A 15756-nucleotide genomic window follows, 5' to 3' on the forward strand; every position below is an offset into this window, starting at 1 on the left:
TGTAAGCTAGTCCATTAATCTGCTTACTATAGAGTGGAGAGGTAGTAGGGAATGAGTGAGTGTTTCGGACACAGCCACTGTCAAAAACTTTTGAACCATTTCATTTTTTACCCAGAAATCCTCTGTGTTTTGTCACTGTTTTGCAATGCAGGCTTTGGCTACTGGTTACATGCTCCTGCATTGCAAAACAGTGACAGAAACACAGAGGCTTCTGGGTAAAAAATAAAATGGTTCAAAAGTTTTTGACAGCATGTACATTTGAGCCAACATTGTTTTGTGGCCCATTTTTACCAAAAACTCACTAAATTCCCATCTGATACGGTGTATAGCCTAGCTTCCTGTCTGGTATAACCAGAGAGGCCTTCTTAAAGGAGCAGTGCTCACTAAAATCACTGGAGGCTAATGCCACTACTACTGCTATGCACCTCATCCAGTCCAACTTCAAAAACACTGAAATATCCCTTTAAAGGGGCTCAGTTAGCATCTTAGCTCAGTACTAAAGACCTCTTGTTTTGTCTCCCTCCATCTGGACAGATGCCAGACGTGAGAAGGTCTACATCAGAGGCAGACATTTTTTCAGGTCTTTCCACTATTTGATCACATGATTGGGATGGGAGGGGAAAAAATGCTTGAATGGATGGGACTGGTCTGCACTCTAGCATGCTGGTTGCAGTAAGCTAATAGGAGACAGTAAAGGTCCGTTATTTTTGGATGCGGTTTTTTTTTTATATGTAATCCCAAAAAACGCCACGCATTTGGACCTTGCACACTGGATCCGATGCGTTTTTATTTGCCTTCATTGCGAAAATTCAGAGAATGTGGCAAATAGTTTCGTACCGCAAGCCTGCATCTCTGTCACCCCTTTAAAATCCCGCTGGATCCATCCTGACAGAGAGCTTCATCCAGCACCCATTCATGCATAGTAGCGCTGAGCCACATTGGAGAAATAGAGAGAGCAACTTTATAGTTCTGTCTCTGTTATGAGCTGTGAGTAGGTCACAACGTATGCCTCTATCTGTTATATTTCCATAGCTGATATCCACATAATACACCGGAAATCTATGGCGTTTGCAGTGAGAGCTGGGAGTGGGCGAGAGGGAGGAGTTGGACGGGGGTGAGTGAGCGAGAGAGAATAAATCATGAATCACCCATCTATCTGTTACATTTCAATGGTTTATATCCATAGAATAAATGAGCAAACTTTGGTGTTTAAAGTGAGCTTAGTGCAAGAGAGAAGGAGAGAGAGAGAGAGGGAGGAGGGGTCTGGCAGGGATGTGGAAGCGAGGAGGAAGCAGCGGGCACTGTTTTGAATCATCGCTCACCCATTTAAATGACTTGGACTGATGCGAAATTTCGCTTAAAATCAGGCCTGTTCCGAATAAAAATATGACGGACGAAAATTTCAGCGTCAGTCTGCAAACATCATTAGAATAACATGAGCTCGATTTTCTTTTTTAATGTGCGAAACATTCAGATGAAATAATCAGACCCAGTGTGCAAAGGCCTTGAGCCTTCATACATACAGCTCACCTGCTGGGATTACAGGATGTCCAGTACAACAATTCAAAACTGGAGTGATGATATTTGAGTGTCTTTACGGAAAGTGCTGCTGATGAATGTCCAAAAAGCAGAAATACAGCCCCTCTACCCCCCACCTACCAAGTATAGCATCAATCTTCAGGAAACACTGATCAGGTAACCAGAAAGCATGAAGAGGGAGCATGGAACTGGTACTGGAGAATCACCCACATCAAATCTAGGTATGCTGATTGGTATCCAGAAGGAAGAATGGAAACATACAACCTTAAACCTCAGTAACAGGGTGGATGTGATTGATTTCTCTGTACTACAGCACTCTGATCTGAACTTTAACCCCAAATCTGCTCGGACCGAGCCTCCACCAGCCATCTTCCTCCCATCTGGTCTTCGTCTTCCTCCCCTGCAGACCCCACACTCTCCTCAAAAACAGCCTCTGCTCGCCATCATTCTTAATCCCCACCTCCGCAACTGCACAGGAATTTTTCTCCCTAAATTCCCCTCTCTCCTCTCCCCCTCCCCTCTTTTTTAATGCCTTTTTTTCCGGTGCCGCTCCTTGCCGCTCTGCCCCACCCTTGCTAGGTTTCCTGTTGGAGGTCGGCACAATGACCAATCGCAGCAGACTGACGGGTGTTTACTCTGCTCTTGTTCCAGGAGTAATGGGAGCCGGCCAGCCCCTCCCCAGCCCTTCTGCTCCTCCATACCTCCACTCCTTAATGTAAGAAACAGCCAGAGAGTCCTGGAGGAGATGTCCCGTGGGCTTATGATTTCACTTTCTGCATTTTTAAAGCCCAAATTAGTCATAAACCACATGTCCAGCGGTGGCACAAGAGCTGACTGTACGGCCATGTTGATGTGGGATCATGTGGCCCCGTCACGCGTAATAAAGGCCCCGTCTGTCGGAAGTTGACGTACACTTTCTGTTCGCTGACAAGTTTGCTGCTGTTGCTTCTAGATTTAGCATTCTCTGAGCTTGTTCAGGGGAGAGATTTGATGTTAAATTTTCTGATTTATTATTCATTAAGAGACAGTTGGCTGAATGAAACCATCTGTGCTGCACAGTGAGGAGGAGGAGGACAAAGACGTCTCAGTAGATAGGTCAACAACCGTGTCTCCTCTTAATGCAACTTTTAAAACTCGTCTGCATGTCTCTGAGCAACAATCGGCTTTATTTCTCTCAGCACAGATTCTCTATTGTCGGTCTAAATTTAGGAGAGGAATGCACAAATGATGGTAATCTTCTAGGCGGAGTTGCTTCAGATTATGAGGAGAGGTCCTTTGAAACTTTATATTGTCGTCCTGAGGAGTTGCTGGCTGATCTTCCTGCCTGAAAACACTCTCTGCTGTCTGAGTCCAAATCTGAGAACAGTCATGGTCTTCTCATTTGAGAAGTTTCCATCTAAAACTCTCAGCAGCAGTTTTTCTTCTCTCTCCCCCCTCCTCTTCTCCCTCTCCCTCACAGACTGTACAAATCTCCTCATCTTTCTCAGTCCTGCTCCTGTGTTTTCTCTTATTCTATGCTCTCCTTCTCCTTGTTACTCTTTCTCCTGGGCTGGGAGGAAGTGACTTGGTTGTTTCATGGTCCTTTGGGAGTAGACAGATGGAGCTCCCTTTCCTGTAACCCTTTCTACATCAGACCTCAGACTTTGGCAACAAACTGTCTCAGTTTTGACACAACAAGGCAAGGCAAGGTGGTTTTACTGAGGCAGGATATTACAGCAGTAAGACAATTCATAGAGTTTCGCACAAGACAGCAAAACAAAAGGTAGTAAAACTGATAAACTCCAACAAGTAGGAGGTATACAGTCAGTCTTTTTTTGTTATTGTTTTGATTAGCTCTCTGCAGGCAGAATTTACATGCGTGTCTGACTGACATATATCTGAGTGTCATCTGCATAGCTATGGTAACTTATCTTATAAATATTAACAATTAAAGCCAGTGGAGGCAAATGTTAAACAGAAGAGGAACCAGGATGGAGCCTTGGGGAACTCCACATTATTTCTGTCTGCTCAGACTAAGGTCGTTTTCACATCTGATATTTGGTCCCTCTGGGTGGGGAGGGAGTCTTTTCCCCAAGTGAAGGAGTTCAAGTATCTCGGGGTCTTGCTCAGGAGTGAGGGCAGAATTGACCATGAAATTGACAGGCAGATGGGTGCAGAATCAGCAGTTTTGCGGGCATTGTACTGTACCGCTGTGGTGAAGAGACCTGAGCCAAAAGGCAAAGCTTTTAAATTAACAGTCATGAACTCTGGGTAATTACCAAAAGAACAGAATTGCGGGTTCAAGCAGTTGAAATGAGAGCTCTCAGGAGGGTGTTTGTGCTCGGACAGGGATCTCAAAGTTGAGCTGCTGCTCCTTCACACCAAAAGGGGCAAGTCAAGGTGGTCCAGGCATCTGATCAGGATGCCTCCCGGTCTGCTCCCTGTGGAGGTCTTCCAGGCACATTCAACTCTGAGGAGATGCCGGGGCAGACTCATTCTACCTGGAGGGATTATATATCCCATCTGGTCTGGGGACATCTCAGAATCCATCAGAGGGAATGTGGAAATGTTGAGGAGAGGGACGTCTGGGTTGACTTACTTCGCCTGCTGCCGCTGCGACCCGACCCAGATAACCAGAAGAAGATGGATGGATGGAACAATTTAACACTAGCTCTGGCAACATGAGGAAACAGGAAGTGATGCCCAGGCCTCCGTGCCGATTGGCTGTTATTGTGAAACCAAAATCAAAGGGGAGACACACCTTGCAGTGGAGCCAAAGTTGCACACCTTTGAATTAACTGATTTTGTGGTCAATCTGTAAAATTAAATGCCAATACCGATAATCAGCTAAATGCCAAATATCAGCATCAATAATCTGACAGTTGTTTTAAGGGCTTGTTTGAAATCCACAGGAACCTATCTGCACCAAAACATCATCAAACAATGATATAAGTATTTTTTAAGTTTCAAATCTTGCTGATGACTTACATGCAATTGTAGGAGATTTCACACAACTCTCAGTTTGTAGTGTGCCTTTATAGTCCTAACACTTTACCCCTTCATTACAACAAGACTCAGGACACTCCAGCTCTAGATGTTAACATTAAAACACATGAGTAGGGCTTAGTGGAAGGAGCAAGAGGGGCATGGGGACTGAGCCTCAAAGCTGCCTATAGGTCCCGCCTATTTCTCCGATACGTCAAATATCTTGAGCTTAACGGAAAAGAGCCAGGCAATCCTTGGGTGTCACAGCGAAGTCTCTGTTTAGTGGAGCCCACTGACACCATGGAAAGGTTGACCATCCCTGTGAACCTAAGCTGCTGGCTGCTATGACTACTACTGCTGCTACTAAAGTTTATGGTTGATTTTACTACGGATTTGAATGGAGGAATTTACTCCTGGAACTAGATCTGCAGAAAAAGTGGGCAGTTTCTGTTGAGCTGGCACCACATCCGACACATGAGTTTCAGGTGGCCTGCAGATTTAGCTACGCTTAAACAAGAGCATCCTCAGTGCTTTAGTGTGGTCAAAAACCTGATTAGACTATGTCCAAGCAGCACAAATAACACCAACCATCTAGGCTCATTTGGCACATGATAAGTGTGTATTTTATCACGTGGAGTCAGAATGTTTCTGCCTATATTGGGAGCTTAATAAATCAGGAATTTATCATCGCAGCACCAGATTTATCAAATATAAATATAGACAGATTAAAAGCAGCTTAATCACTTGGCTTTCCTTCACCTGAATAAATCCATTTCAAAGCTACAGCTGTGTTTGCCGGCCTGTGGGAGTCTCCGGACTCACATGGTGTCTGGAGATATGTGTGTTTTCATCGCTGCTGTGTGGGAGTCGATGGGAGTCTGAGTTGTCTCTTGTAAAGTTTGGTATTTGTCTTTGAAAGTATTTGCCAACTTCAACAGCACGATTAAAACTGTTTTAGAGTTATTCATGCTTTCCAGAGTGTATTCTTTGGCGTTTAAAGATCCTCTGCTGTGAGATTCGGCAGGATTTCTAACACAGATTGTCAGTTCTGGAGCGTTTCCAGGAGTGAACATCGATTGGTTGCCTCTGTCAGTGTGTGGGTCAATAACAGCACTTCATCAACTGTTTGTTTGTTTTGAGGCAAATTTCCTCGCCACACACTGTTTCTCTCAGCCTCTCTCTCTCTCTCTGATGCCCCTCCTTGCTTTATATTAGAACCAGCTGTGGAACCAGAGCCCCGATGAATGGCTCTTTGTGATCTAGCTGCTCCAAAAGGTCTGTTTCTCCCCCGTACCCCTCCACCCTCGGCAGCTATGGCAGGACGAGAACACGGCACAATGGGCAGAACAACAGAAAGGCTTGTTATGAAATTATGCAAAGGTCACCCATGGAGGGTTTTTAAGGCTGTGAAACCTCCCTGACTAAACGTGGAGCTGACTTTAGCAGCCTTCTGACAGGCAGAGTATGAGAATCAGCAGACACAGTCATGCAGCTTATCTGTTCTGGGCACTGTAAGAGACCGTGTTGTCCATAAAGGGATCGCATTATAAGGCCATGAAGTCAGTCTGGCTTTAACTCTTTAAAGGAAATCCATGCTAGGGTTGTCATCATACCAGAACTCAAACTTTAAGATGGAGCTACTAAGAATCAAACAACAGAGGATGATCAAATGAACTCCTTCTTAAAGGCAAATCCAACAAAGAAAGCGGAGCACACAAATCATTTTTTGCAAAGTAGAAAGGTGCAAATGGCGAATGTTTTAATGTGCACTGCATCATCAGCAAACATCAAAACATTCGTCCTTTGCACCTCATTAAAATTCAAAAACTGAAACCATTCAATCATCTTTTATATGCATAAGCTCTGACCTCCACCTGTGGAGGAGCTAAGGTGTAAGGGACTCCTAATACCATGGTGACAAAAAAAGAAGATCAATGCATCTAATATCGGTTTATTTCTTGATTACAATGAGCAAAAACTGCAGTAAGGATCCTGAACATTGTCTAAAGGTGACACCTAAGGGACCTGGGCTCAGATTTGAGTACACTGGACTCCAAGGTCTGGTTGGTTTTTATCAGTATATCCCAAGTGTACAAGTGGATTTTGGCATGGTGCCCGAGTCCACTTGGTAAGGGGGTCTCAGGCACGATTACATGTGTTCCTCAGGAGATGTGAAAGCAGCCATGCTCGAATATCAGGAACTCATCGGTGACGAGAGTTGGAAGGTCAAACCTTTGCATCCAGGCAGCACAGGCCCGTTTTATCTAGAGATATTCTGATACTAAAGACGTTCAGTATCAGGTTTACTGGTGTGGATTTAATCATTAAAGTCCTCAAAACACACACGAGTTCCAGGCTAGCTGAAAATGCTGCTGCAAGGGATTTAAATGCATCATTGGGAAGGAACAATGGCTAGCTTCAAGAGGAAAAACAAGTAAGAGGCAACGATTTATGGTTTAAAAGTAATTTAACTTTTGGTAACGGTGTCATTTCTTGTCGTGTATGACAGCGCCGGCATTTTAATGATCACATTCAGAGAAAAACTGTCACCCAGCCTCCATTCTTTGCTGCTGCAGTGGGTCCTTCAGTTCTTCTTCTCTGCTCTAAAAACGGTAGCTCTTGCATGAAGTGTTTTCCAGCAGCAAAGAAGAATTGATTTCTGCTTTAATGGTGCTAACAGTTAGCATGGCTAAATGAACTAAAACACATAGTTTAACCAAACGTGTCAGATTAGAGCATCAACTCGTGTGCTTACCAATACCAGTACCTGCATTTTAAACAGCATTGGATGTATTTCTGATACTGGTATCGGGATCAGAACAACCCTAGTCTCCTCTCCTGAAAGCCACAGTAGATGTACAGGTGGGAACAGGATTTCGCACTAAATAAAAACCACCAAGTAACAGGATGGACTACATTGTCTACAGGGATATAAAAATGTTGATGTGAGTGGTTGCACCTCAGTGTGCTTTAACAACGGTTGTATATCTGATAAATTTGTATACAGTGGTGGACTCATATGCCTTAATTTCAGATCAGATTGGCTGTGTAGGTGCAGCAAGTCCTGACATGCATTAAAGACCACCCTGCTGCTTGACTGCGGTATTCTGCCAGTAAACAAAAAAAGCAAGGCTTTAATTTGTAAGCCTCGATCAGAGTGAAGGGGACTCTGGACTCTTTAGAGAACTGGATTATTTGGCTCAAATCTTTAAAACGGATCTTAGATTTTAACTTTTTATATCTTGAAAACAACAAAACAGAAAGAAGGGGACAGTCTCTCAAACAGGAGCCAGCTCGTAGAACCATCCTGTCCACAAATGACACAAGACTCCTACTATTCCAATCTAACCCCACATATAAATAGTATATCAGTGTGTCTTTTAAAAGCATGCCTATGACAACACGAGGGAGAAAAGCGGTTAAAGAGGCACTACTAGCCTCTTAGCTGTTGGCTGGTTGGCCTTTATGCATTATCTCCAGCAGCTTCACTGCACACACCATGAGAGCATACTAAGGTGCAGTCTCTTGGTATCTTAATGCACTAAACACATCATTAATCTATGATATAACCATCTAAACCCCGGCTTCTAAACTGGTCGGTAGGACCCCAAAAGTTGGTCACAACTTCCCTTTTGGTGGGTCATAGATGTGTGTCTGGAAAAAAAGCCAAAACATCTGTGATGTGCTTTTATTTTGAAGGACATGTCTCTGTCCCTTTGATCAGTTATGATTTAAAAATCAAACAAAACCAGTTGGATCAAGTATGATCCCTGGAAATGACCCAAAACGCCCCAATTTTAGCTATTTTTTTGGCTTTCCTGTTGGAGATACAAACATGGTCCTATTGGGTTTTTGTAGATCCCCCCAAAAGGCATCGACTTACCAAATTTCATAAATCTCTGTAAAACTGCCTTTTGACTGTGTTCTGTAGAAGAATGAAAGGTGGCGCTATTGAGGCAGTTCCTGAGGGCCATTTTTAAAACTTATATCAACCTGTCATTTTGTCAGAGTTCTAGGTGTGTGCCAATTTTAATGCAAATTGGTGCATTTCTAACACCCCAAAAATGGGCGAGAGTGGGAACAAAAACTGAACGCCTACGATAACAATGGGGCTCTTGCACTCTCAGTGCTAGGACCCTAATTAGTTGTGATTTGCAATAGAGAGAGGGGGTGGTGTCCTGATGCTAAACCTGTTGAAAACTGGTCTTTACAACTCTTCAGATTCACAGAACAAATCTTTAGCCATTGCATTTAAAGACATTATATCCTCACCCAAACAATGAGTACGGCTTTTGTTGCGTTCATTTAAAGTTGCTCTTTAACGTTGCACAGAAATGTTGGCAATGTTTCAGCATCTAACCCAGTAATTAAAGGCAAAAACACTCCAGTTTTGCATGCCTAGAACTAGAGCTGTGATATTAAAGAAGGTGTGGAGTATTATATCTAAACTCATAATTCTGGTGTTGTGGCAGAGCTAACAGAGTTATACTGGAGTCTTAGAGCTGGACCAGTAGGACAGACTGGTGCCGTAACATCACTGATGAGTTTACATGAAGGATGTTCCCACATAAACTGGAGGGCGTAGGTTTACCAGTGGATTTGAGAGCGTTAGTCACACAGACGAGTAAACAGACAGCGTTGCCCAATCACATGGCAGGACGGCTCGGGGGCCTTGAATTGATTAGAGAGCCTTGAACTGGTGAGAGGAATGAAGAGGGAGGAACGTGTTCAGGCTTCATCCCTGCTGCTCTACACGGAGGTCACAGAGTGACTGGCATTTCATGGAGGGATATTGTTGACATCCGGCGTGTCAGTCAAAACCACGGGAATGTTTGGGAATGTTGCTCTGGGTTTGGAGACTTAGAGGAGACGCTTTAGCAACCTGCTGCATTTCAACATTGTGTCTCTCCTTTACTGAAGTATCCTGATGGCTAAGGCTGAGTTTTTCAGACGTGTTTACAGTAAAAACCTCTGTCATGCTCTTATTGACAACAAGATAATCCACTGGAAATGTTCAGACTAAATGGGGAAATGTTATTTTATTTATTCACTTAATTAAGGCGCATCTTTCTTAGTAAAAATAGCATGAAATTAATTCTTGCTTGTCGAATGGCTACACTCTTGTTTGAATTTTACTAGAATCATATAAAAGTTTGTTTTTCTGATACTATGATGACTGTTTGTTATTTGATTAAAAAGAAAAAAAGATTCACTACAGGATGAAGATAAAAAAAGATAGACGTTAGAACACAGAATCGTCTGTATAGATGCTGCTAAAAACATTCAGCCCTGCATTAGCCTGAGGGACACCCAATCAGTCTCTTCCAAACAATCACACTGAATTATATTAATTTTTTTATTTTATTATTTTTGTAGCTTTTTTGTGTTATCTAAAAATCAGATTTATTTCATTATACGGTGATTAATTGTGGGTTTAATATGCAAATTTATAAATCTGTAAATATTTAATGAATTTTATTAATTTATTATTTTCTATTTTTTAAATTTTTTTAGGCCTTACTTTCTCATCTGATTACTCAGATTTATTTTATTATACATTGATTACTTGTGGAATTATTTAATATGCAAATTTATATTATCTGTAAACATTTCATTATTTTTTTTAATATTTCAATTTTTTAATTTTGTATTATTTTCTGAAGCATTATTGTTTTATCTAAAAATCAGATTTATTTCATTATGCGTTCATTAATTGTGGATTTAATATGCAAATTTATATTATCTGTAAATATTTAATGAATTTTATTTATTTATTATTTTCAGTATTTTTATTTTTATTATTTTTTAGGCATTATTGTCTTATCTAATTAATCAGATTTATTTCATTACACATTGATTACTTGTGGCATTACTTAATATTTAAATTTATATTATCTGTAAATATTTAATGATTCTTTATTTTTTACACTGCTTTGGCAGTAACTGATTTGTTGATGCCCATGAAGCAAATTGAAATTGAATTGTTAAAAAAACATACCCAGCTATGTATCCTCTGTCGCCATCCAGCTAAAAATATCAAGATCTGCTCTTTTGCCCACGTCTCCCAGCCTTCCTGAGGACTTCTTCCTTATTTTTCCTAATTTTCTGCTCTGAGACCTCCTACAGCCTAAAGCCCAGAGCGCCGCAGTTTAAATCTTCTTTATTCTGGTTTCTAACAGGTGCTGACTGTAAGAGTGCAAGAAAAGGAAGAGAGAGCAAGGAGCCTGGGGAGGAGAGATCCCGTCCTCGCGGCGCATCAAGCAGCTGGTATGAAGCAGGAAATAAATCCTTCATTTCCTAATTCACAAACCATTCGTGAACTTGAGGAGAATAGTAATGACCCAACGGCTGAGAGAGTCAGTGGAAAAATCCTTAAAGATCTCCTGTGGGTGGCGGGAGGAGGACTGGTATTTCTGACTTAGCAATACCGAGCTCTAATCCTTTGTAATGGCAATAATAATAAGGTGACTCACTGAATGGAAGCAATGAGTTTGATAAACTTGGGAGAGCTGACCTCGAAATGAAGCCGGGCATCTTAAATTACTTTCCAGGGTGGTCCCACTCCCCTGATACAGGTGGTAAATCAAATCCAGTTTTTAACCCTTGAGACGCTCGCATGCAAGCAGAAGCTGCGGTGCACGAGGAGGAGCATTCAGAAGAAGAGTTACTATCGTGACGTCTTACAGGACATACCACAGACGTGTAATTTGTGCTGGGTGACCTGGATCTTACCCCCTGAGGGTCGTTTTAATCATAATAGCCGGTGATGAGGGAGGAGACCAGGCCATGGTAGCTTCCATTAGGACGGTATGGGGGTGTGGGGGAGTTATGGGGGATGGCATTTGTCCTGGATAGGCCTGTCAGCGATCAAATACCAGAAATGCCTCAGATACATTTAGAGGTGAAAGGGGTTCATCAGTTTGTGCAGCAATCCAAACAGGTCCACTGATGGTGTTTTAATGAGCTATAAAAACAAACTTGACCTGACTACGGCGTCTACGGACTATTGACTTGAAACTGCCCTGACAGTTCACATTAAAGAAACATGCATGTATTTCATGTACACATGCAGAACTCTGAAACAAATGCACCAACTAAAGTGTTCAGGACATGCATTTACCCTGCCTTGTTCATGCATTTGTATTCGTGTTAGTTTATTGAAGCATATTCTTTGTATTTATCCAGTTCAGACTGGTTTCTGTTGTTGCATTTGTTTTTGAATTTGCAGTACATCACTCCTCATGTAAACTGGTCGGTCAGGTCGCCACGGTAGGCCCCTGTAATTTCTGTGGTTCTTGTAGTTTTTGCAAACACTGCGGGTCCATGGAGCTGTAAGCTGAGCTGTTTGTAATGCTAGTACATTACATTCTGCTTGGTTTGTGATAGCATTTTCTAAATCTCTTTTAACAGAATTTGCAGAAACACACAGAAACAGTGGGTGCATGAGTGGAGCTTGGTGTTAGCAGTGTTCTGGTTTTGAGTATTGGCCATGAGGCCTTAGCTGTGCAAAAGAAAACAGCTTAAGAGAATAGCTGATTATACTCCATTATAATACAGTCGTGTAATTTGTGACCAAAGTTGGTAAAAATTCCTGCAAGTCGGGAGCGCAGGTGGTCGGGTGGTTTGGGGCGCTACCCGTGTGCGCGGGCAGCCCGGGTTCGAATCCGGCCTGTGGCCCTTCCCCACATGTCTCTCCCCACTCTCTTCCCTGTTTCCGAGTCTATCCACTGTTCTTCCTCAATCAAATAAAGGCTTGAAAAGGCCCAAAAATAAATCTTAAAAAATAAAAATAAAATCCCTGCAAGTCATCCGAGGTCATTTTTGAGTTTTGTACACATTATGAAAGTGTAGATTCCAGGCTTTAAATGGTGTATCATACACCTAAAGGCCCATTTATAGTGACAGCAACACTGCCCCCATGGTTTCTGGTGGTACTGCTCCGTTTGGCCCGTATCCATAAGCTTTATGGAAACGTGCAGAAATACAGACGAAATGAACGCAGGGCATGGACAGAAGGCTCCATCTGTATCCAGATCCGTATTTAACGTTGAGCATAAATGGACCTTTAATCTGAGCATATTTTACAAAGAAATGCTCATTTGAATATTAACTTCTAGTTTCTGTTTGTTCTGAGAAAACCAGGCTCAAAGTTTCAGGACTTTTCCTACCTTCAGGCAGGCCAGGTAATGGGCGTGAACAACAGGGCCACATTTACGTAAAGTCCACCCAAACCAAGCTTCTGAATCGGACTGGTGATGCTCATCAAAATATTCCCAAACTTTCACTGTCGAGTGATCCTGAAGTCGTCCCAAGTCTGTTGATAAATCTTGCCGCTTTTTCATCGTCTTTTCTATTTTTCTTCGCTGCAGGGTTCATCTTGAGGCTTGCTGATAAAGGTGATAACTAGAAACAGCTGTATTTATGTGCCGGCGGAAGGGTGGAGTTTGAGCCATGCGTTGTTTGTTATTGTCCATCTCAATGGGGAAACTGGGAACGATGGCAGGGTGAGTGGCCAATTATCACCCAGCGGTTTCGCTGTCCCCTCCCCTCAATCTCCCCCACAGCAACTCTGAAAACAGGGCATTTTAAAACACAAAATTAACGCTTTTAAATATCACATTTGTGTCACTTTTTTCATCGAATTAGTAGTTTAAATGTCAGACTTGCATAAAATGAGAAAAAAAGATCATTTTGAAGAAAACGACTTTGTATCCATTTTTCTCAACCATCAGAATGCCGACTTGCAGGAACTTTATCTGGCTTTGGTCACATTTAGCTTTAATGAATGTCTTGAACCAAATATCGTCATCAAAAAAGATAAAACCCCGATTTAGCCACTGTCTCAGAATCCCAACACCAATCTTGCTTTGCTCAAGTTTCTAGTTTGACTGTAAATGAAAAAGGAAGTCCTTTTTTTACAGTAGAATTGTAGGTTTGGTCAGGTAAGGGCCCGCTAGATCAGCCTTTCTCAACCAGCGTGCTTTGGAACCATGGAGTACCTCCAAGCATTGTCGGGGTGTGTTCAAAATACTTGAATTCAAAACGAATGATTTTCTTCAGGTTGAAGTGTTTATACGACACCTTTTATTTAGATCAGGCATTTATTCTGATTACAAGCGGTCCATGCAAACATAGCTATAGTAAAAATTGGTATCTAAAGGCCTGTGTGGACATTTCATGAAAATACAGGCATTGTTATTGTTTTAAGAGATTGCTTTAAAGATTTATCTCACAAATTCTATCTCTGCACAAATGCAGTCGTAGAAACATCAAATGTTTGTTTGATCATCAGCACATGACTGGAGATTTTTCATATTTTGAAGAGAAATGCTGGGTTGGATCAGGTTTAGGGATCCACTCATTGATCAGCAGCCGATCATTATCATCCATTATCTACAACATTTATCCCATTTGGGGCTGTTAGCTGTCGCTGTGCCAGAGGCAACGTACACCCTGGACTGGTCACCAGCCAATCAGGGCTGACGTACAGAGACAACTCACATCTACGGGCAATCTAGAGCCACTTGTTAACCTAAAGGGTATGTTTTTGTCTGTGGGAGGAAGCAGAAGAGAAATGAGTCATGCGTAGGGAGGAAATGCAAACTCTAGATGGAAAGCCTCTGTCAGATCAAGACTGAAACCAGGAACTTTCTTACAGTGAGACTTGTTCGCACTAACCCCTGCACCACCATGCAGCCCTTATCATTATCAGAAGATTTTATCAAAAATACAAACTTAAAAAAGAAAGTTCTCTCTATAAAATACAAAATTAATATCAATCTTTTCCTATACTTGCAGGTTTATACATTTTGCACAGGTACAGAAAGTTTGCACATTCTGGTATCTGAGAAGGAGTTGTGAGTAACAGTAAACGTCTGTAGTCGTGGATGGAGCAGGTCAGAGAGAATCGCCTGAGCTTTGGTGGCGTGGAGCTGGGAACAGAGGCTAACTGGTTTCTGCTCAGATGTCAAATCAAAGGAACTCTGTTTGAGAGCCGACAGGGAGCAACGAAGGTCAACCGCTGTGCTCCAGCCTTTCTCACAGACTCAGACACTGTGGGGGAGTACGATGTCCACACATGCCAACACATCTGTAACACCCCGTAGGCCCCTGCTGGAGCAGCAGATGTGGAGGCCTGGTGGTGCGGGCGTCCTGAGGGTCGATGTGGGAGGAAAACACCGGGGAAGTAATAAGGAGAGAGGCGTTTAGAGTGAAGAATAGTGTGAGAAGATTTCAAACCACATTGGAGAAGTCAGAGAGGAGTCAAGTGGACGTTCGTCTGGTCTGCTGGGCCGGGACGTTTGGGTTGCAAAAGAGCAGCTTCTAATTATATCTCATTTAGTGTCCTCTGTCAGCGCCGTCCTCCGCCCTCCTGTCCACACACACCACCAGCCTCCTCTGTCCTTTTCTCACACGCCTCACAAAATTTACAGCTGTTTTCATGCAGCAGACAGATAGATTTAACACACTTTTCTTTAATATTTGTTTGTCCTGCCTTTTTTTTACACAAATAACACAACGCCAAATGTATTTTATGTGAACTTGGCAGTAAACTGATATTGTTTCTAAAGATTTAGACCACACAGTGCAGCATGCAGCACAAACAAGTCTGACACTTTCATTGCACACAGGAGATAAATGACTTGTGTTTATTTTCCCAGAACAGTTCTGAGTTGTGTAAGTCTGCATGGTGGTGCAGTGGTTAGAGCTTGCTCAGAAAGATCCCTGGTTCCAGTCCTGTAGAACTGATAGTAATAGAACAGGATGGTAGCAGAAACATCACAGAGGAGAACCCTTACCTAACGTTACACTGTTGAGTTAGAAGTATGAGGGGAAAGGTGTGGGCTTCTGTCTGCAGCACTGTAGTGTTACATTAATGTTAAAAGCCAGGACGACATCGCCAGTGGATGACCAACATTCATTAGCATAGACGTTAGCTGTTAGCAGCGTTAGCTTGCTAAGCTGGCTGCTCCACTCATTAGTCCAGTCTTTTCAAATGCTCAGGCACTGCTGATGTGCTCCTGTGATATTTAAGGTCTGCTTTATATATCATACAAGCAACCTTTGTTTTTGTCAAGAGTGAAACATTTCCAGACTTCCAGCCATTTCTCTCTGGTTACAGAGTCTGTCGATCACTGTTGAGCATGCGCAACTCTCAACAGAGATAGTATGAATGACAGATGGCTCACTCCCAAGCATATCACCTTAAGAAAATCGCAACATGCTGCCTGAAAAAGGGTGTGCGGACGCAAC

The 15756-nt window shown here is 42.5% G+C and overlaps 1 protein-coding gene across 1 annotated transcript in view; it reads left to right on the forward strand.

Moving 5' to 3' along the window:
* Positions 1-15756, forward strand: part of kank2 (KN motif and ankyrin repeat domains 2) — a 49198-nt gene that overhangs the window by 10929 nt on the left and 22513 nt on the right. Inside the window, exon 2 of the mRNA XM_041778500.1 lies at positions 10683-10770. The gene's annotated coding sequence lies outside the window, so the exon portion shown is untranslated. The remainder of the gene's footprint in view (positions 1-10682; positions 10771-15756) is intronic.

The sequence above is a fragment of the Cheilinus undulatus genome, linkage group 21, assembly GCF_018320785.1.
Source record: "Cheilinus undulatus linkage group 21, ASM1832078v1, whole genome shotgun sequence".
Classification (NCBI taxonomy): domain Eukaryota; kingdom Metazoa; phylum Chordata; class Actinopteri; order Labriformes; family Labridae; genus Cheilinus; species Cheilinus undulatus.